We start from the raw sequence: 21,874 nt of genomic DNA on the forward strand, positions 1-21,874 counted from the left end.
TAAATATTTAAACACTGTTAAAAGTAAAGAGAAGACAAAAGAAGAATTATTTGAATAATGTGGGGACTGAAGAATACTGAAAGTACCGTCCGTGCATTGGAAGAATCAAATCAATCTTGGAGGCAGTACAGCCAAAATATTCCTCAGACTCGAGGAAGATGAAACTGGTTTTCATATATTTTGGACATGTTGCCAGAATAGACTAGTCCTAGAGAAGGACATCGTGCATGGTAAAGGAGGAGGTCAGTGAAAGGGAGGAAAACCTTCAGTGAGATGGATAAACACAATGACCACGAGACCTGGCTCAAAAACAGCAGCTGTTGTGCAGAGAGCACAGGATCGACAATGGTTCCTTCTTTTGTATGTAAGGTCACCGTGAGTCAGAATGCACTCAAAGCAGTTCGCAGCAACGGCAACAAGGTCAAGGAGTAAGTCAGAACCATTTTCTCAAAAGGATAGATGTTGACTTTAGACAATACCATAACTGTGTCCCAAAGTCTTAGGAATTGTACTGCCCTAATTGATCTATAGTATCTTCTATGGCATATCTATACATCACTTTCTCAGTGGTAGAAACACCAGATTTAAAAAGCAATCCTTTATTTTAAAAGCAATATCCCAAAATTCCTCATACTAAATGCCAGCAAATCATAGTACGCAGCCAAATCTAGTGCACGGTGTATTTGTAAATGAAGTTCTTAGATCACAGTCCCACATACTTGTCTCTATACTGTCTATGCTTATGGTATGCTACAATCACAGTTGAACTTAACGTATTTACTAGTTTGTTGAACCTTTTCCTGACAACTGAATAAATGAGGTCATTTAGAAATGCAAAGGAGGTCACATGTCACTGTGAGATTATATTTCCCTCCCAAGCATGCCAATGTGCCTAGTGTAGTTGCCATTCTTCAAGACCCAATCTGCATGCTCTTATCAATTTCTTGCACCAACCAAGGATACATTGTAGAATGAAGATACAATATCATGACGAGATTACAATACCAAATGTGTTTAGTTCTGAGACATGAAAGTGCAATGTATTAATGGCCTGTGTATTTATATTATAGGTGAAAAGGGACCCTGGTGGCCCAATGTTTAAGAGCTAAACTGATACCCCAAAAGGCGGCAATACAAATTTACCAGCCCCTCTTGGGGAGAAAGATATGATAGTCTGCTTTGAACAAGCTTACAATCTTGGAAACCAAATAGGAACATTCTACCCCTATGAATTCCAATCCACTAGAAGGCAATGAGTATAATCAGTATAAAGAAAATGAGTGTTCCAGTTCAATGGTAGCATACTGTGTACCAAGGGGGTATGTTCATTTATTTCAGTGAAGAAAATACATCTGAAATAGCCATTGCAATTAATATAACCACCTATTTAAATAATGGTTCCTCCTTTTCCCAACATTCAGCCCACTTGTACATAGTTCAAACAAAGCAAGTTAAATGGGATAATGTAATGATCATTGCTCTGCCTTTTTAAAATCCTTTTGGGTGGCATGAATAGCTGGGCTTTCTCCAGTAATATGCATTTGCTTTGGCTTAGTATTTACAAACATAGACCAAGTTTTTCTTTTCCCTGTAAGACTATACCTTGTGTCATACATCTAGAAAACGATGTGAGAATTCTGATCATTGCTTTGTATATATGATTCTATCTTTGTATATATTTATTCTATCAAATAATATAACTGGGATAATGATAGGGTTGGATCAGGGGTGTACTACACAAAGAGAAATAAATACTTTAGTCAAAACTTCATCCCTCCCCTGAACTTTATCCATAATACTCTGGTAGATGAACACTAGTGGTATTTAGGTTTGCAACAATTAGTGGTATTTAGGTTTGCAACAATTAGTGTAAGAGTAGAGACAGTGCCTAATGATCCCCCAAACCCTATTATTTCACAATAGTAAATACAGTCAACACTGATTGCTTCAGTGAAAATAGTTTTTTGAAAAATAAAATTTTATCTATGTAGAAAGGTTCTTTCTCAAGAAAATACAATCTTTCCATAATTGGGTCTATGTGTTGTAGAGTGGTTGATGGATTTCTGCTAATCAGAAATAGAGTTTGTCCATTTAGCACAAGTAAGTTATAGATAAACCTTACATCAGCATTTTCTGTTGCGACTATAACAAAATACTTCAAGTTTAGTGGCCTTATTTTTACATTTTTTTGGTTAAAAGTTCCATATATTCTCAGTAGGATCAAATTAAAGGGTCTACAGGAGGGTATTCAATTCCTTGCTAATTCTAACATATAAAGGTCATCCACATTCCTTGACTGAGGGCCTCTTTTATCGATCTCCAAATCAGCATGTACTATCTCTGACTCCTCTTTTATCACATCTTTGTGTGCGAATAAAGAGTGAAAACACACCTGGGTGTTTTTATGATTCTTAACATTCACTGCATCTCAAAAGTCTTTTTTGCCTGTTGTGATTTCAGGTAATGTGCTAGGCTGTTTATGTCATTAAAAATGAGCTACATGTTGCCGTAAAAGTATTTTTAAATTATCATTAAAATCTCCACTAATTTAATTTAAAGCAAGGGATACTATTCTTAATAATGTGGTGGGCCTGATCCAGTAACTTGGCAGCTTTCCTTCAGATTGAAATGGAAGTTTCCTTAGAAGTAGAAACTATCCCTCAAACTCAGTGACAACAAATGGTGAATTTAGAGATTTGATTGTACCCTAGAGATTATAGACTTGTCAGACCCCATGATTGTGTGGTCCATTCCCTTAAATATATACTGTTGTAAACAAAGATAATATAGATACAGATGTATGTATGTATGTATTATCTATCCAAACATGGGCACACACATGTGGGGGGTTCAAAATGTTAATGGGAAATGGCATGAAAAGAAAATGGAATTTTCCATGAACTTTTAGAAGCCATGTGTAGATGATAGATAGATAGATAGATAGATATAGACATTGATAGAGCTATATACATACATACAGAAAATATAAATATACAGATATAAAGATAGATAAATATACCTCTCCTCTTTATTATACTACTTCCTTTTATGTAAAGGCCATATCTTTAAAAATATAAATGGTTAAAAAAGGCATAGGGAACATTTATGACCTCCACTGGCTTCAGTAGAGAGAGCAGAATCCAAACCTTTACCAACCTAAAGTTGACAGCCGCAGGACAGAGGTCAGATATGCCTCCGCCCTCTGTCTTTCTTCGTCCTATTCTGATAGCCACCGTCCCTCCCATGATGGTCCTTTTCTGTCAAGTTCAACAATCCATTTCAATGACCACACAGAGCTCACAATGTTTATGATTATGAGAGCTTGTTAGGGAAATTAACAGATTAAAGAAAGTTAGACTCAGAAAATATTAAGGATACCATCTTTTTATCATTTTACCATGCTGATAGTTTTGTCTCTCTCTCTGGTCTTCAGTATGTCAGCCACATACTGTCCTCCTGTCCTGTGGCCTGTTTGGGCAAGTGTTACAAAGCTACTTTAGTGCTGATAGCTGTCTAAAGGTCCTCTCACACTGCAAGGCAGCCTCCTGCCCCAAAGCATTTAACTTCCCTCTGCCGGTGGGCTCAGAAGTTGGCTGCTCTGTCTCATGGTCTCTGCTGCTCTGGCGACTCCTTCCCCACGGTTCTATGCATGCTTCTCCACGGAGGGGTCCTTCTGCTTCTCATGAGTTCTATGATATGCTTCCAAAATGGCTCACTTTGTGCCCAGTGGAATGGCAAACTGGACCACTCCCTAAGTTGGAGTTGTCCACACCATTTTGTATCTGCAAAGACTATGGATAGAAGATACAAACTAAGTAATTTCACTTCTCTACATATGGGAAGCACATTACAATATTTAAAAAATATGAAACCTATAGTACAAATCTGTTAGGATCCATCATTTTTAACTCGGAAACTTGAATCATAGATATGGACAGATTCAGAAGCCGTATCTGGGCTCCTGAAGCAGACTGGGAGATATTATATTAAACTGTAGAAGATTAGAAACTCCAAAAAGTAAACAAGAACTAAATCAGTCTACGCAGAGTCACATATATTATTAGGTAGCTTATCTTAGACATGGAGTTAAAGACAGCTTTGTGCTAAAATGGAAAAAATGCTTATGACCTCCATTGCACGTGAAAGCTGAACAATGAATCAAAGGTATTTTAGAAAAACTGATGTCTTTGAAATGCAAAGATATGGCAAAGAATATTGAATATATCATTAACTTCCAAATGAATAAGAAAATCCGTATGTAAGCACAGAGATAGATTGGTCTTTAGAAGGGAAGATGGCGAGACTTCGTCTTTCACACTTGGAACATGTTGTCAGGAGGGATCTGTCTATGGAAGAGGACACCGTGCTTGGTAGAGGAAGGCAACAGAACTTCAAACAGATAGCCTGACACAGTAGTTACAATGCGCTCAAATAAGCTATTGCTTTGAGGATGGCCCAGGACTAAGTAGAGTTCTATTCGGTTGGGCACAGGGCTGATAGGAATCAGAATGAACCCAACAGCACCCAACAGAAATCACAATGCGGATGATTCACTAATCTATCATGTGTGCATGAAGGAAGTCGCCCTCGTGGCATAGCGAGTTACACATTGTTGATTCCCATGTCACTGGTTAGAACCTCCCAGTCGCACTACCCAAAATGATGAGACTTCTACCCCCTTAAAGATTAAACTCTCAGGAACCAAGAGGTGCATTTGTAGTCTATTCTACAGGGTTGCTGTGAGTGGGAATTGATATGATGGTAGTGGGTTTAGTGTGAGGCTTGAGGAATTAATGAACTGAAAACTTCATATATTTTAGAACAATAGTTCTAAAATTATTCCATATATGTATATAATATATAAACATTTTCTGACTCATACTGGGTGTTTGCTGTTGTTTCTTCCTTTCTTTTTTTTTTTTTTTCAGAAATAGATCACCAAATCCTTCTTCTTACTCTGTCTTAATCTGACAGCTCAAGAAGATAAAGGGTTATAATGAAATGTGCAAAGACCTTGAGTTAAAAAAAGAAAAGTAACAATGAGAAAGTGTTCTGTGGATAAAAGAAGGAGTCCTGGTAGTTGTTGTGGTTACACATTAGGTTGCTGACTGCACAGTCCACAGTTCACAACCACTATTGGTGCCATGGGAGAAAAATCCAATTCAAATGCAGTACCATCAAGCCAATGCTGCCCTCCTGTGGCTTTCTGAGACTGTAACTGTTTAGGCGACTAGAAAAGCCAGTCTTTCCCTCTGAGCTGCTGGTGGATTCAAACTGCTGACCATGAGGATCAGAGCTCAATGCGTAACCACTATGCCCACAGCCTCCAAAAACACACAGGTACATAGACATGATGGCTGTGAGTGAGTGAGATGGATAAAACACGGAAATACATAAGAAACTGGAAGAAATACAGAGTCACGGTAACAATACAGTTTGACTAATGAAACATAAATAGCAGTGAACATTGACATCTGGTTATAAAACAAGGCTCTCAGGTTAAGAGACATTCAAACTCTGACTAGGGTAGAGCTGCCTCCACACAGTGGAGTAGACCTTAGTTGCTGGGCCAGTGCTTTGGGCATCTTCATTTGTTGATATGGTACAACTCAAAATGAGAAGAAACAGTGCTATAGACACCATCCATTAATAAACAGAACATGGACTGTATGAAGCTGGCTAAACATGAAGTTATGAAAAATGAAATGGAGCACATAAAAATTAATATATTAATAGTAGTAGTGAGCTAAGTTGGACTAATTTTTAACATTTTGAATTGGGCAATAGTATGTCCTCCTATGCTGAGAATCACAAATTAAAGAAGAATGGTCTGGTTATTTATCATCACTTAGAGATCTCTTGAATGACAGTGCTACCTGTGATAGATTAGTATCAATACAACCACAAGGAATGACAGTTAATATGATAATTTTTCAAATTTACACACCAACAATTAAGGCTATTTCTATCAACATCCTCAACATGAAATTGATCAAGCATTATATTTTCTGGTGATTGGATAAGTTCTGGTGATTGGATTGCTAATATTGGAGGCAAAGGAATAAGATAGCAGTTGGAAATATGGTATTGATGATAGAAACAATAAAATGCATGCAATAGTTTTGGAAGACTAACAACCTGTTAATTGCCATTGCCCTTTCCAAACAATATAAACAGCAACTATGGAATACTCAAGTATCAAACAGATTGCACCTGCAGAAAGAAAGGAAGGTGAGGCTCGAAATCATCAATCATAACAATGCCAGGCACCAATTGTGGAACAGACCACCAATTGATCATATGCAAATTCAAGCTAGAAATGAAAAAAATTAAACAAGTCCACAAGGCCAAAAATATGATCTTGAATACTTATACCTGGTGATATGAAAAATAAATAAAGGTAAATATGGTGTCTAGGAAAAAAATTAGATTAGATTAAAAGTAGAAGTTCTATCTAGTTATATAAAGGGGAGGTTTGATTTTAATGTCAAAGAAATTCATTAAAAGGCAAATGCCATTGGGATGACTTCATGCATTGCTATCAGAATGCTAACAGAATGTTAGTAAGGAGAGTGTGTCAGGAAGGTATGTAGGGATTTGCACACTTTAGAGTTAACCATTTTGCCTTGTGAAATACAATTAAATTGAGCAAGAAACAGACTTGCTTTCCAATTCTGATTCAGTCACTTTCTCTATTTTACTTTGAGACAATTACTCAGTTCTTTGAGTTTTCTCTTTCTTTCTTTGTGTCTGAAATAAAGATGCTAGCAACAACAACAATGATAAAAGTAATGAATAAAGCTAATATGGGGAGCTAATTTTATCAGACTCTCTATTCATTCTATTTTGCATGTAACAGCTATCTACAGGTTGGTTGAGAAGAATTAAGAAAATTTTATATACATATATAATTTACTATAATCTGATACTTCTATGAATTAAGGAAAAGTCAGTCAGATTTCTAGACGTTTGAAAAGAGAAAGTGTAAAATAGTAGCCAAATGCTTTGGATTTGGAATAAATACAGATTTGCATCTTAAATCCAAAATAAAATAGTGAAGTTTAAAATACTTACATATCTGTGAAAGCCAAATCTAGCAATATAAAACAAGTGAATAATACTAAATGGTTAAAAATCTTGAATAAATGAAATGAGGTATTTAATTAGCACCTTTATCACTATAAACTCAACAGTGTATTTTTACCTCTGAATAATCTATCCAAATTTAATACATCCCTCGTCCTATACATAACTCTAAATTAATCTGAAAGATGGATTTTTCATAGTCTTATTTTCCTATGTGGGAGTTACATTTGTCAACCATTTCAGTCCAATTCTGAAAGTTCTATTATTTAAAAGATTTAGTGAAAATATTATCATTTTCATAATATTTTCTTCAAGGTTAAAAAGAAAAGATTTATGTTAGATCTAAATAGGAGTCTTTTTCAGGTTCTAGAGTATGAGACACAATGGAAACAAATCAAAGAATGTGTACTGAATTCTGGGTTTGCCTCGAGCTTTATTTTAGAAGATAGTAAACCATTTTTATTTAATGTGAAAAATTGTAAAAGATACCAAATTGCATTTGAACTCAATGACACTTTATTTTAAATTTAATTCTGTTTTTCTCCCTTTTTATTTTATTTTTAAACTTTGTATCTGGTAAAGAGATTTTCTTTGTTGTCAAATAATTCTTTACTGGTTTTTCAATCTTGCAAACAGACCCTTCTTAAAATCTTCCTGAAAGATCAGGAAGAAAAATACCTGAAGGAAATAATTCAGAAAAACTGAAGTTTAATATTGATTTTACCCTATTCCAACAAATGACAGGGGGTTCTTTAAAAGGAAGCACATGCTATTGTTGAAGTGTACTTGAGCAACAAAGTCTGACTATCTCAACAGCCCAGAATCATGCATGTGTTAGACCAGACTGACTAGAGAAATGAATCCAGGGATATTCATATATGTATACGAAAGAGCTGGATATCAAAGAGTAATTGCTTATTAAGAAAGGATCCCAGCCCAGTCCAGGTCAAGTCTGTAAGTCTGATATGAGCCCATAAATCCAATACTGGCCCACAAATCACTCTTCAGACACACGCAGTCACCTAAATGATGCAGAATGCAGGAAGATCACAGGCCATTGGGTGGAAAGTCTTGTGGTTACAATGGTGGTGGATGCCTCTCCATGGCTCTTTCTGCCATCAGTTTGGCCCCATGTGGCTTGTCAGTAGGAAAATGAAGCAGAGAGATAGTGTGGCTCTCCTCCAGGGAGAAAGAGAGGAAGTTCCAAGATTCATGAGAAGACGATGCTCACAAGGAGGCATCGTCAGGCTGTGACCTGATTGACCGGCTGGACACCACCCCTTCGCTCTTAATATCCTGAAGTTGACATGAGATTATGTAACTACTACAAAGTCCAACCAAGAGATAAACCCAACCTTAATCTTTTGGTTGTTTGCAATACAAAAGCCAGCTGGGATGTTCTCTGTATCAATCAAAGATTTTTCATGTATGCACACAGGTGCACAAAACAAAGACGTAGGTTCTACTTGGATAAAATGGAGATTCTAGGGAGAAGTGAAATAATGCATAATTTATTTTCTAGATTAAAAATGGGATATTTGAGTGTATACAACAGACTACTATGTATAACATGTTATATAAAAAAGAACTATTAAGAAGTAAATAAAATATAAACCTTTGTTTATCCTTGAGAATTTTCCTTTATAAGATCAAAAACATTTACGTAGACACTAAACATAACCTATTTTTAGAATGGTGACATGTAGATAGGCAATCCTGGAAACAATTTCAAAGATGTTCCTTCTGGCCCACAGTGTGCACCAGAGTTTAGTGATGTGTCACTATTGATGTAGTAGGCTATTAGTCAAAGTAAATTGACTGAAGCATGGATCAACAGAAAGACAATTTCCAGGAGGGAAAAAGCACATTCAAGTGTTATTCTCAGTTTTCTTCCCTTTCCCTTTCTGTGATGGATAGTGAGAAAATGTTTCCAACTTTATTACTATGTTTCTCCGAGTCTCAATGTACCTTGAAATTTATTTCCTGTTTTATTGTGTGTGTATGTGTGTGATGATTGACCTTCTAAATTTTATTAAGTCAGGAGCTTTTTTTTTTGCCACTCTGAAACAAGGATTTGCTACTAATTTCCACATGTGAGATTCGGTACCAGATATTTAAAGCAAAATAAGATATAGACACTGTTTTAATGAAGTTCATGGTCTTATTATTTTTACCAAAGACTAGAGAAAAGAGAAAGTGTAATCACAGTTAAAGAGTCAGAATAGTGTTTGCACAGATGAGTCCTTTTTTGGCCTGTCTTGATAAATAAGTATAATTGAATGGAGGCTGTCTTGAAAATTCATGATCCCTGTTTGTTTAAATGTGAATCACATAGTTGGAGCATAGGAATTTCAGGGTGAAGAGCCACATTAAAGCCTGAAATAAATTCAGAGCACACGGTTGCTGATGTAACGTGTTGTCATAAGCTTAGCCCTTGAAATGAATGAGGCTTCTTACTTTAGAATTCCGTAAGTTAGAAGCACAATCTAGGGTTCACCAGACCTCATCCAAGATGTCGGCAGGGCTGTGTTCCTCTGTGCGGTTTCTCAGGTAGAGTCCACTTCCCTGAACGTCGTAATTGTTTTGCAGAGATCAGTCCCTTCCGGTTGTGGAACCGAGGTCCCTGTTCAGTGATGAGCTGGTGACTGGGTCATATCCTCTAGACACTGCTCCCCTTCATTAGCATTTTATCTCTTTCCTCTATCTTCAATGCTGTCCGTGGCTGTTCAAGTCCCTGTCGTGCTTAGAATCTCTTCTGACACTTCTTTCATTGTCCTATTTCTCTGGCGGACTCTTGTTCCATGCAACGACACTGGGCTCACCTGGATGATCCCAAATTGTCTTTCTATTTTAGGGCCAGTTGATTAGAAACCTCAGTTCATACTTATTAATTCCTATTAGCCATATATGTAAGGTAACATATAAGTAGGTTTGGGGATTAAGCTGTAGACAACTTTGAGCATGGTATGATTCTGCTTATTACTACATGTTAAGTATATTACATTTATTTAATGCCACAAAGAAACAACCAGAAAGGGTTAAAAATTATGGGAATTAATAGATTATTATAATAAAATTGCAAGATACAAGGGTAATATACAAAAATAATCACTTTTCTCTATTTCAGCATCAAAAATTAGAATGTAAAATAAAAAATACAGCATGATCTACCTTCTCCACTATTGCCAAGTCAATTTCCATTTAAAGTGACCATGTACTCATAGAGGGCTTCCTGGACTCTCAGTCTTTTAGGGGGAAGACAGCCTCTTCTTTCTCTTGTAGAGCAGCTGGTGGTTTTGAATTCTCAATCTTGTAATTAGCAGCCCCATGCTTATCCCACTGTACCTCCTTTTGTTATCTATAAAAAAAACCTGAAACACTGCATTACAACTCAAAGTATCCATGTTCAAGATTTATATGAGTAAAGTTAGAAACATTTAATGGTAGAAATAAGAGATATAAATAAATTGAAAGATTCTCCGTATTCATAACCTAAGACGATAAGACATAAACCCTTTTCAAGTTTATCATGAAAACATCCATTATTTTCAAATTTATATATAGATTAAATGCAATCCCAATGAAAATACTGGCAAGTTGTTTTGTGGGCATTTACAAGCTGATGGAAAAGTTTCCATGAACAGACAGAAGGCCTAGGACTGTCCGTGTGACCCTGAAGAACAGCACACGTGGAGAAGTGGCATGAGCGGAGTGACTACTCATTCACGAATGACTAGACCACAGCAGTCATCAAGAGAGTGCAGGACAAAATGGATCTGTGGGGCAAAGTGGATTCCAGTAAAACAAGAGCGCGCAGATGGAGAGGCACACAGTAAAGGCAGTCGATCTTTGACAAAATAGAAGCACAGGGCAGTGTTGCCTTCCATTGTCAATGAGTTTGTTGAGTAGGAACCAATTGCTAGTGCCAAATGGCCATGATACCAATGATCTGTACTCAATGTTCGTGAGTCCTACAAAGAGGTATACTGTTGTTTCTAAGTTTGTATTACGTTCATCATAGCTTTTTGTTATGATGGCTTTTTGAGTAGTCAGTTTGAAAGTTTAATATGGATGTATGCCTCATAGGATTCTGAATTATTAAAGAAAACATCTAGAATAAGGAATTATAGAACACTCTTTATCACTGACCCTCTACTTTACCAAAAGTAATGTCTTTTTCCAAGGATGACGGTCTCCTGACATGTCCAAAGTGTCTGAGATGAAGCCTCTTCATCTTGACTTTCAAGGGCATTCTGGTTGTACTTCATTCAAGAGAGTTGTTTGTTAGTAGGTTGTTAATGATTCCTCCCATCCTTGTGCCTCCACTAATCATCATTCATGATATTGTAACTTTTCACATTAAGGATTCTCTAGAGATACAGAACCAGTTATGGAAATATAAATAAACAGATTAATTTGGAGATAAAGAGACAGGGAGTTTTACTTCAAGGAACTGGCTTACATGATTCTTGTGATTTAAAAGTCCAAAAACACACTGGTTAAATGACAGTCAATAGGATGCTGTCCCAAGACCCGTAGGTTAGATGATGAAAAATTGTAGACTGAATAGATAAATATCAATTAATAGTCTGAGGGACATAACATTCTAGGGACTTATTTGAAAACTTTTTGACAGTTTTATTGATCTATAATCCACATATCAAAATCAAAGCTTTAAACATATTAAACAGGGTTGCTAAATCATCACCACGATGAATTTTGTAACACTTTTCATTCTTGTACTCATTATTACTAGCTCTCCCTTTCCCCCCAACTTCCCCCACCACAACTCTGTGAAAGGAAATCCAGTTGCTGTCTCTGTAGATTCACAGATCCTGGGTTTCATTTGAAGAAAAAGCATACCAAAACAGAACAAATAAAACCTCAATTGAAAAGTCAGCATAAAAGAATCAAAACTAGAACAAATTTAAAGTGAATCAAAAGGAAGACTAAATGTTAAAGTGTTAAATTTTATCCTGACTTCATCTATATTACTTCACTTTCCACTGCACTCCATCTACTAGCAAGGCTATAAATATTACTAGTCAATGGTTAGAGGTATTAATTGGGGACTTAATCAATGTGCTGACCCTGCAAATGGATTTTGGCTGTCATCCACAGCCTTCTGCAAACCAGAAACCTCATTCTTCACTGACTGATTGATTACTGTGTCTTGGATTATTTAATGCAATCTACTCTAAGGTTGTGTTAGTCTGAGTAGACTAGAGAAACAAATCCACAGAAACTCATATGTATATATAAAAGAGAGTTTTATATAAAGAGTAAGTATACATTAAGAAAGCTTCCCAGTCCAGTACTACCCAAGCCCACAAGCCCAACGTTAACCCATATGTCTGACACCAATCCATAGAGTCCTCCTCCATCTCACAAAGCAGACGCAATGATGCCAACTGCAGGAGGAAAGCCGAATCAGTGAACAAGTAAACATCTCAGCGCTGGCAGGGGTCTCCACAGGCTGCTCCAGCACCCAGGGCTGCATCGGAGTAGCTCCCTGCAGCTTCTCCTTGGGGATGTCTTGCAGGAAGTGAGCCTTGCAAGTTGAAGGAGGGAACTGGCTAAGGCAGCTGCACCCTGGTCTGACCATCAGAAAGCAAGAGACGTGAGAACTCAAAAGGCGAGGCTCACCGAGCCATTTATCTCTCCACCCTTCAATTAATCCCACATGTGTTTATCAGCCAGGTTGGCACAACAAACCGTAACTATCTCAAAGGTTAACTGATATAAGTGCTCCATGGCAGTATCAAGATGAATGTTTAATTAAATATCTACAAACCGTAGCCTTGCCATGTTGACACATAAAAGTAGTATCACTACAGGTGTGATCTATCAAATTTGTAAAGGACACATAATCCCTAACCTTATACAACAAATTTAAGTAATTAAAAAAATTAGCAAAGAACAGTAACTTTAGGAAAGTTTTATTCAAAGGCTGCACATACTAAGTGAATCAAAAAAGAAAGAAAATTATGAGACTAGAGAAGTTAAAGAATATGGTTAAAACAAACAAAAATAGGGGAAGTCTGCCACTAAATATATGAGGGAAAATATATTTTTGATTCCATAAAACAATAGCAAACTTTATTAAACAAATTATCAAAATGTGACTCAAAACCTGCATGAGACAAAGTTGGGGGCTTCCTGACTTGAGGAGCAAGAAAACTAACTGAGAAAGGAGTAACATTGCACTGGGAATTTGTTTGGGGAGTGAGCTTTGGCATCTCACAGAACTAGAGTTGAACACCTCCATTCTGAGATTAATGCAGATTCGAGCACCTTTGAACATACGATTGGCAAAACTAAAAGAACATTGCAACACTTCATTGATCAGGGCATAGACTAAGGGGCCATATAATGGAAAAGCCAGGGGTCTGAGAGCTGTGCATGTGGGAATGGGTAACAAGATAATGTCTTGATTAAAGAACTATATCGTGAGCATTTATGAGCATGAATTGTAACCTAGTAACATCTTAATAAGTCCCGAACTGTGGGTGTTGTCTGTGGGTTTTATGTGGTCATTGCAACAGCTTATCCAACCAGTGAAGTAAAGAGTTCCAGGAGAGGTACAATTGGTGTCAGAAATGGGATAACGTTTGTAGGATGGAGGCTTGCCTGACCTCTGCTTCATAGGAATCAGCTTTAGGCTGATGCTATTGATTTTTGTTCTCCCCCTACACCTTATAAAGCTAGAGTTTTGATACTGGGCTCACGCATTTACATTCAGAAAATCCCATGAGAGTAACCCAGCTCATAAATATACTTTTTTCCTCATTGAAAATAAGTCCAGACTTACTCAAGACCAATTTGGAGTTTGATTCTACCCAGAGTACCCTCAGTAGAAAAATATGAGATCTCATTCTGGAAAAGCAGTTGTCGAAAACTCTAGAACATACATTGGGTCACCTTGGATCAGAATCTATTGAATAGTAACTGATTAAGTAAATTAAGATAGCAGGTCTGTGATATCATCATCATCAAATTCCATTCATCAATTTTGAGCAGTTGCATTTATCCTGCCAACAATATATTTCATTTACCTCCAAAACTGATGCCTATATCCTAAACAGGAGCAGGGACAAGCCCTGAGATGACCTGCTAAAAAAGGGATGTTAGTTGTGTCTTTTTTAGTTTTAACTGCTTTCTAAGAAGAACTACTTAAATACTTGTGTTTATATTTTATTGGACAAAATCATATCATGTGGCATTTCTAATTGAAAGGGCACCTGGAAAATAAAATATTTAAGCTCTGACTCTCTAGAAAGTGGAAGATTGTAGAAAATATGTTTGTAAAGGGGTGTCAAAGGGAAAGCTTGTGTAGGCTTGCTCTACATATCCAATGAGTTAAGAATCTCCAGTCGAAAATCGAAGGGGACAGGTCTTGGTGCCTGGGACTATTCAGTAACAAGTAGATTTACAGATGTGGTGATAAAAATGTTTCATTGTGAGGGGCAATAAGAGTCACCGACAATTCTTGAGAATAAGGAACTCAATGATGAAAGTGCCATTTTAATATTAATACAGTTGTGATTTATTGGATATGTTGTAAAGGGAATAAACTAGAAATAGAAAATGAGTGAGGGACATATTTTATAGTATAGTAAAAGTTCTGGACCTCATACCTCAGTTTTATTTCTTGCTCCATCTAACAAGTTATAGATATGCATAATGCTAACATAACTTCTTTATATATAATAAATATAATCAGTGGTCTACAAAAAATCTCAGTGAACAATATACTTAAATCATGAATGCAAGCATATGAAATCATTCTTAGCTACCTAGTGACATTTTGGCAATTGTGGCATAATTTGGGGATTATGAAACATGCTTTATAAGCTGAAATTTTGGTTCATTTATTTGTTCAATCAGGTCAAAACTTCATCACTTTACACTTGACTATAATAAAATTCTAATCATTATTATAAAATGTGATATAGTATTATTTTAATAGAGAAGTTTTGATTAGCTAAAGCAATCCATCATATTTTTAAAGAAAATATGCACATACCATAAAACCATACCCAGGGCCACTGAGTAAATACTGACTCATAGAGTCGAAACATCCCTGTGAGTTTCAAGGTAGAAACCCCAGACTTTCTCTTGTGGAGCTTCTGATGGTTTGAACTGTCAATCTTGCAAAGCGAAACTCAATTTGTTACCACTATGGCTCCTCAAATATGCTCAGAAATAGTACCAAAATATACAAGCCCATTGCCAAGTTTCTTCCAACTCATAAGAATGTCAGAGTGTACACTCATAAGGGTGTAAAGTTTTAGCTATACAGAAAATCTCTTAATTAGGAGAGATTGAATTCATTACGTATACAATTACAACAATTTGTTATACATTACTTATTATAATATACATTATGGATGCTTCCTTTTAATCTCATACTCTATAATGCAATGGAAATATGGATTTCTAATATTTATTGACTTTACTCTCAAGTTCTTAATATAATTACTGTATGTAATACAAAAGCCACGCAAGGTAGCAGTCATTGTGTGGATTACATTACATTGGAGAATATTAAACCTGAGATGGTAAATACTGTGGGAACAGGCACATAAATGGATACCAAAAATCCTATGTCCAAAGCTTGATCTTTTAACAACTATATACAACTGATGGTTCTCAAAATCTCTTTCATTTTTTGTTTAGACTGTTATGTCTGTTAGACTGTTATTTTTGTTATGTCTTGACTGAATAGAAAACTTGAATATGAGGCTATTGGTATGCATGTCAGTGATTGAAAGTTGTATTTAGTTATAAAATCATTGCATATCGTAAGTGTAGGAGGAGAATTGTGTGAAATAAACTATTGCTCATATAAGACAGAAAGAGTTTTCCTACTTTTTAGTCCCTATGTGTACTTGAAAGAATATTTCATTTTGAGTTTAGAAGCATCTAGCTTCTTATACCTAATTTAGGCTGCATGAATTCTGAAAAACAAGTGATTTCAAAGTCTTATTTTCTTTTATGGAACTATGAAAAAGAAGCCAGATATATACAGAATACATATATCATATTACTTATATGTCAGAATTGCCCGAAGGTGTCTTATAAAAGTGTGCTCTGTTGTCTTAACAACAAATGTTTAATAAGAACAAATAACCCTTTTTTCATATTGAGGATTGAATAAAAGTTTTTTGGGATGATATTCTAAGAACTATTTTCAGTAGTGAATAAGAGTTATATTCAAGATGAAGTAATGAATTAATATACTTATTTTCCTACGCTGGGTTAATTTTTCAAGAACAATTGTTCTTTGGCAATTGTTTAAATTTATATCGTATTTCTGGTAAAATGATGCCTTTGTCAGTCCTCATTATCTAACTCACATTTGTCTTTGTACTTCATACTGTAAGATCATCAAACACATTTTGTACTTATTGCTATAAACAATCATTTTCCATATGCATTTAATGATGTGCACACAAGCACAAAAGTTCACATTGTCTTTCTGTCCATGCATATTCTAAATATAAATATTAAATTTAAACATAATTTTATTTTAAGTACCAAAATTAAAAGTATTCCTGATAATAATAAAAAGTAAATAAGGGAAGGCCTTCATTACCATTGTAGTATTGCTTCTATAACACTTTTTAGTATTCACTGAAGACAAATTAGAAATATTTTATATGAGTTTTGTCTATGCTTTTTGAAAATGTGATAGTCATGTCAGTTGTTTTTGTTTTTCAGAAAATCCCTAGTAAAAACAGTCTCACTGTCTGAAATACTTTAGGTACTTGATCCTTCCAAATTATGTTGTAAAATGCAGACAAATTACCTACACTTCCCTTGAGTTGGCTGCACCAACAGTCTCCTCTGGTTGCTGCCAGTATATTCCCAGTATATTGTACACAATCGCATAAACTATTATCCATATTATTCCTCATCAAACCCTAGATGTGCAAAGAAAGATGTAAAGTGATAAGGGAAGAGACTAGACATCAAGGATGTATGTAATTAATGTGATCCTTTAGAACTTATTCCCCCCAAATACAGAAAACTCTCTGTGGGGCCTAGCTTTCATTGTACTTCTTTTACCACTAGGCGAGCATCCAGCAACATGCTCTGAGTTAGTTCACTCCCTGGCATCACCTGGAAAGGGTCGTTCTATTCACAGTGATGTTGAACACAGCTTACAAGGACAGCCCTATGGGAAAAACTCAAGTGTTTATGTGGTTTTCTCATTTAAAAGTGAAATGTCGATTGATGACAAACCTCATTCTGGAGGTCCATCAACTTCCTGGCCATATGAAAATGTTGACTCATAGTGTATTTGGAGTTCAATCCACCTGGTCAGATTGTTCATCAAGCTCTTTATTTAGAGGTTCTGAAAAGATAGTGTCATGGTATATGACAAAAAGACCTGATTTGTGGCAGATGGGACTGGTTTTGGCACCATGACAATGCACCTGCTCATGCAACCATCTCAGTGCACCAGTTTTGGGCACAAAACAGCACACCTCTCTTGCCCCATGGACCTTACTCACTTAACCTCAATCTGTGTGACTTCTTTTTGGTTCCACGAATGAAGGGAGACATAAAAGGACAGCGATATAATGACATAGTAGAGGTGAAGAAAAAAATGAGGGAGTAGCCATGCAAACAGATGAGTGTGAAAAATGTTTCCAGGAATGGAATCACAGATTTGACAAATATATTAAGTGTCATGGAGAGTGCTTTGAAGGTGACAAAGTTGTTTTGTTAAAAAAAAAAAAGTAAACACATAGCTTTGGGGGGAAATGGTTTTTTGGGGGGTTACCCCTCGTGTGTTACTAGCTGTCTCCAGCTGTACTCGGATCCGTTTGCTATGTAGTGAAACTGTGTGACATCCTTGAGGTGATGAAAACCAGCAACTCAAGAGGGATACAATCTCAAGGCAAGATAGAGTGAATGTATTGCTGTCCTTGCCAGAAGGACATCATGCTGCTTCTTTTGTTTGATGTTCAGGGATTGCAGACTGATAACTGCCTATCCAAAGGGAGACTATATGCGTTATGTGTCAATAAAGTTACCACATTTGACAGGATTTTAAGTTTGAAATATGATAATTAGCATTATTTTTTAGGGTGCATCAGTCTTTGTCAGAGTCAAATCACTCACACACTCACTGCCATTGAGTCAGTTTGACTCATAGGACCCTACAGGACAGGGTAGGTTTCCCACAGTGGAACTGTTTACAAGAGTTGATAGCTTCATCTTTCTCCCTCAGAGTGGCTGGTGGTTTCCAACTGCTGACCTTGTGATTAGCAGCCCAATGCATAACCCATTATGCTTTCAGAGTTAAATAAAACCCAAACCAAACACAATGCCATTAAGTCGATATTGACTTATAGTGACCCAATAGGACAGGGTAGAACTGCCTCTGTGAGTTTCTAAGATTCTAACTCTTACAGTAAAAAGTTCTTAAATCTTTGAAGTGGTTCTAATACCATCATTTCCCCCTGATAGTACATTATTTTTCATACTCTTTCAGTATGGAAAAGAGTTTTTAAGTATATCAGTCTCTTTATAGGAAATTTTATTCTAAGGATCAGGAAACCACTGAGTGGATTCTGCAGACTGTAAAATCTAGTTCAACTGCATACTCAGAATTTTAAGATGAACCATTGCATACATTTGTGCTCCCACTGTATTGACCAAAAGGTAGACGGATTCCTAGAATTCATTTGTTAATGTACCAGAGCTTTTACATGATAGCTATGCCTTCCTCAAGAATATACAGGCTCAATTTCTCTCAAAAGGATGGGCAGTTTAAACCTGTCCACTGCTCCTTGAAAGAAAGGTGAGGCTATCAGCTCTCACGAATATTTACAGCCTCGAAGATCTATGTAGGGCGGTTATGAACAGGAACTGACCCAAGGCATTCCGTCCGAGAACTCCCCACACACACTTCTTTCAAAGAGCACTCATAGTTATGGTTCACCTCTGGTGAAATAGTGATCATCCTTAATGCTTTACTGAAATGTCAGTTCTCTTAGGCTCAAATCCACAGTCTGCTCAGTTTATCCACCTAGCAGTAAGTTTCCTATGAAGACCCAAATTGATGCACTAGAAGTTTCTGAGGTCAGACTCTTTTTAGTGCTATGTGTATCCCCTATGCAATGCCTCCAGCAGCTAACTGCCACTGCATGGCCTTTGCCAATTGGGAATCTAATGTTCAGTGTGATGAGGAAATATTTTTCAATGGCAAATCTATGACCTGATTCTTCACATTACACATAATAGCCACCAGTAATGTGTTGAATGATATGAGTATTTACCTCATCAGTGATCCTCACAAATCCTATACAGTTGCTCAGGAAATATGGTAAACCATGACTGAATAGGATTCATATGTGACAGCTCTTCTAGTTATTCAATTATTTAATTCCGTCACATAATGTAAATGAATTAACTTCAGTTTTAACATTGTCAAGTCCAATTAATACATAGTTGATGTGTTAGTTTGGCTACTTTATAGAAACAAATCTACAGAAACTCATGTATAAGAGAGAGTTTTATAAAAGGGCAAGTGCACGTCAAGAAAACATCCCAAACCAGTGCTGCCTAAGCCCACAAGTTCAACATTAACCCATATGTCCAACACCAAACCACAAAGTCCTCCTCCATCTCATAAAACACCCACTATGATGCCAACTGCAGGGGGAAAGCCGAATCAGTAAAAGTGTAAGCATCTCAGCACTGGCAGGGGTCTCCACATGGCTGCTCCAGCACCTATGGCTGCATTGGAGTAGGTCCATATGGCTTCTCCTTGGGGATGTCTTGCAGGAAGTCAGTCTTGCAAGCTGAAGCAGTGAACTGGCTAAGGCAGCTGCACCCTGGTGTGACCATCAGAAAGCAAGAGACCTGAGAACTAGAAAGGCGAGGCTCACTGAGCCATTTATCCCTCCGCCCTTCAATTAACCCCACATAAGTTTATCAGCCAGGTTGGCACAATAAACTAACTCAGCTGAATAACAAAGTGATTATTAAAATTACCGAAGTATCCAGGAGCCTTAGGGGCATAATGAGCTATGGGTCTGGATGCTAGCTAAAAGGTCAGAAGTGTGAAACCACCATATGCACTATAGGAGAAATATGAGTTACACCCATAAGTAATTACAGTCTTGGAAACCCACAAAGGCAGTTTTATCTTTCCTAAAGGATCAATAATAAGTAAAAATTCACTCCATGCAGTGAATTTCAGTTAAGTATCCAGAGTTTCCTGTATTGGCTCTCGTACCCACAAATTAGACCTTGTCAAATAGTCTCAAGATTCATCCCCAATTATATTTTCCACATATGCCATTGATATATTTACATGAAAAGATACAGTACAATTCTTTTGATATTTTTGGTATTTTCTAAGGAGTAAACTAAATAGCAAATATCTTCCTATATTAATTTAACAATCTCGAGTGAATGGGTCTAACTAGATTAGGTGGGACAAAATATTTCCTGAACAACTTTTAAAGGCTAAGGACAGTCCATTAGGATTCAAAATATTGACTCTAAATATTATTCAGACATCTAACCAGTCTCTGCACATTAAGAACCTTGTTTTTAGGAAAAAAAGGAACTATTATTTTGTGAAAGTTTTCCCAGAGAAAATAGATCTGAATAATATTATTCATCTCTACTTTACAAAATGGAACTCTATAGGCAAAATATTGAACGATATAGGAAGCATCAAAAGAAAATGGAAAGAATACAGTCACTGTACCCAAAAGAACTAGTCTACATTCAACCATTTCCAGGGTTAGCCTACCAGCAAGAGCCAATGATACTGAAGGAAGATGTTCAAGGTGTGCTGTACACATTAGCCAAAACCAGAGCTCCAGGAATTGATGGAAAAGATGGACATCGGAGTTTTATCTTTTTACCAGATTTATTCAATATGCAGGTTGAGCAAATCATCAAAGAAGCTGTGTTACGTGGAGTAAATGTGGCATCAAGCTTGGGGAAAAGTTTTTTAACAACCTGCGATAGGCATATGACACAACCTTCCTTGCTGAAAGTGAGGGTACTTGCAGCACTTGCTGATAAAGATCAAGGGTTGCAGCCTTCACTGTGTTAAGAAGTTCAAAATCCTCACCACTGGACCAGTGGGTAGCATCAAATATTCCATCGTGTTTGGATCCACAATCAGTGCTCACGGAGGCAGCAGTCAAAAGATCAAAGGATGCACTGTTTTGGGTAAGTTTACTGCACAAGACCTCTGTAAGTGTTTAAAAGTTACTTGAGGACTAAGGCGTGCTTTACCCAAGCCATGGTATTTTCAGTCACTGGATATGAACGGAAAGGAAGGCCAAAGAAGAATCAATGCTTTGAATTAGGGTGCTGGGGAGGAATATTGAAAGTATCATAAACTGCCAAAAACAAACATGTGTGTCTTGGAAGAAGTACAGTTAAACCGCTCCTTAGACTGCTCGTGTACTTTGTGCATCAGAGAGCAGTCCCTGGACAAGGATAGCATGCTTAGAGGGGCATTGACAAAGAAAAGGGCCTCGCAAGGTGAATTGACAACAGTGGCTGTAACAATGTGTTCCAGCGTCAGAACGATGCCCAGGATGGCACAAGACTAGGCACTGTTTGGCTTTGTTGGCCATCGTGTTGCTGTGAGTTGGAACTGCCTCAGTGGCACGTAACAGTGGGGCACAATGGTTTTATATCCTTGGAAGAGAAACCTTTTGAGGAAAAATGATGAGAAGGGTTCTAACATGTAAAGAGTACTATTGGTGTCACTGGATTGTGGAGGTAGACATTGCCCCTTGGT

The sequence above is a fragment of the Echinops telfairi genome, unplaced genomic scaffold (genome assembly GCF_000313985.2).
Source record: "Echinops telfairi isolate 266 unplaced genomic scaffold, ASM31398v2 ScPeMD7_5868;HRSCAF=6743_0, whole genome shotgun sequence".
Classification (NCBI taxonomy): Eukaryota; Metazoa; Chordata; class Mammalia; order Afrosoricida; family Tenrecidae; genus Echinops; species Echinops telfairi.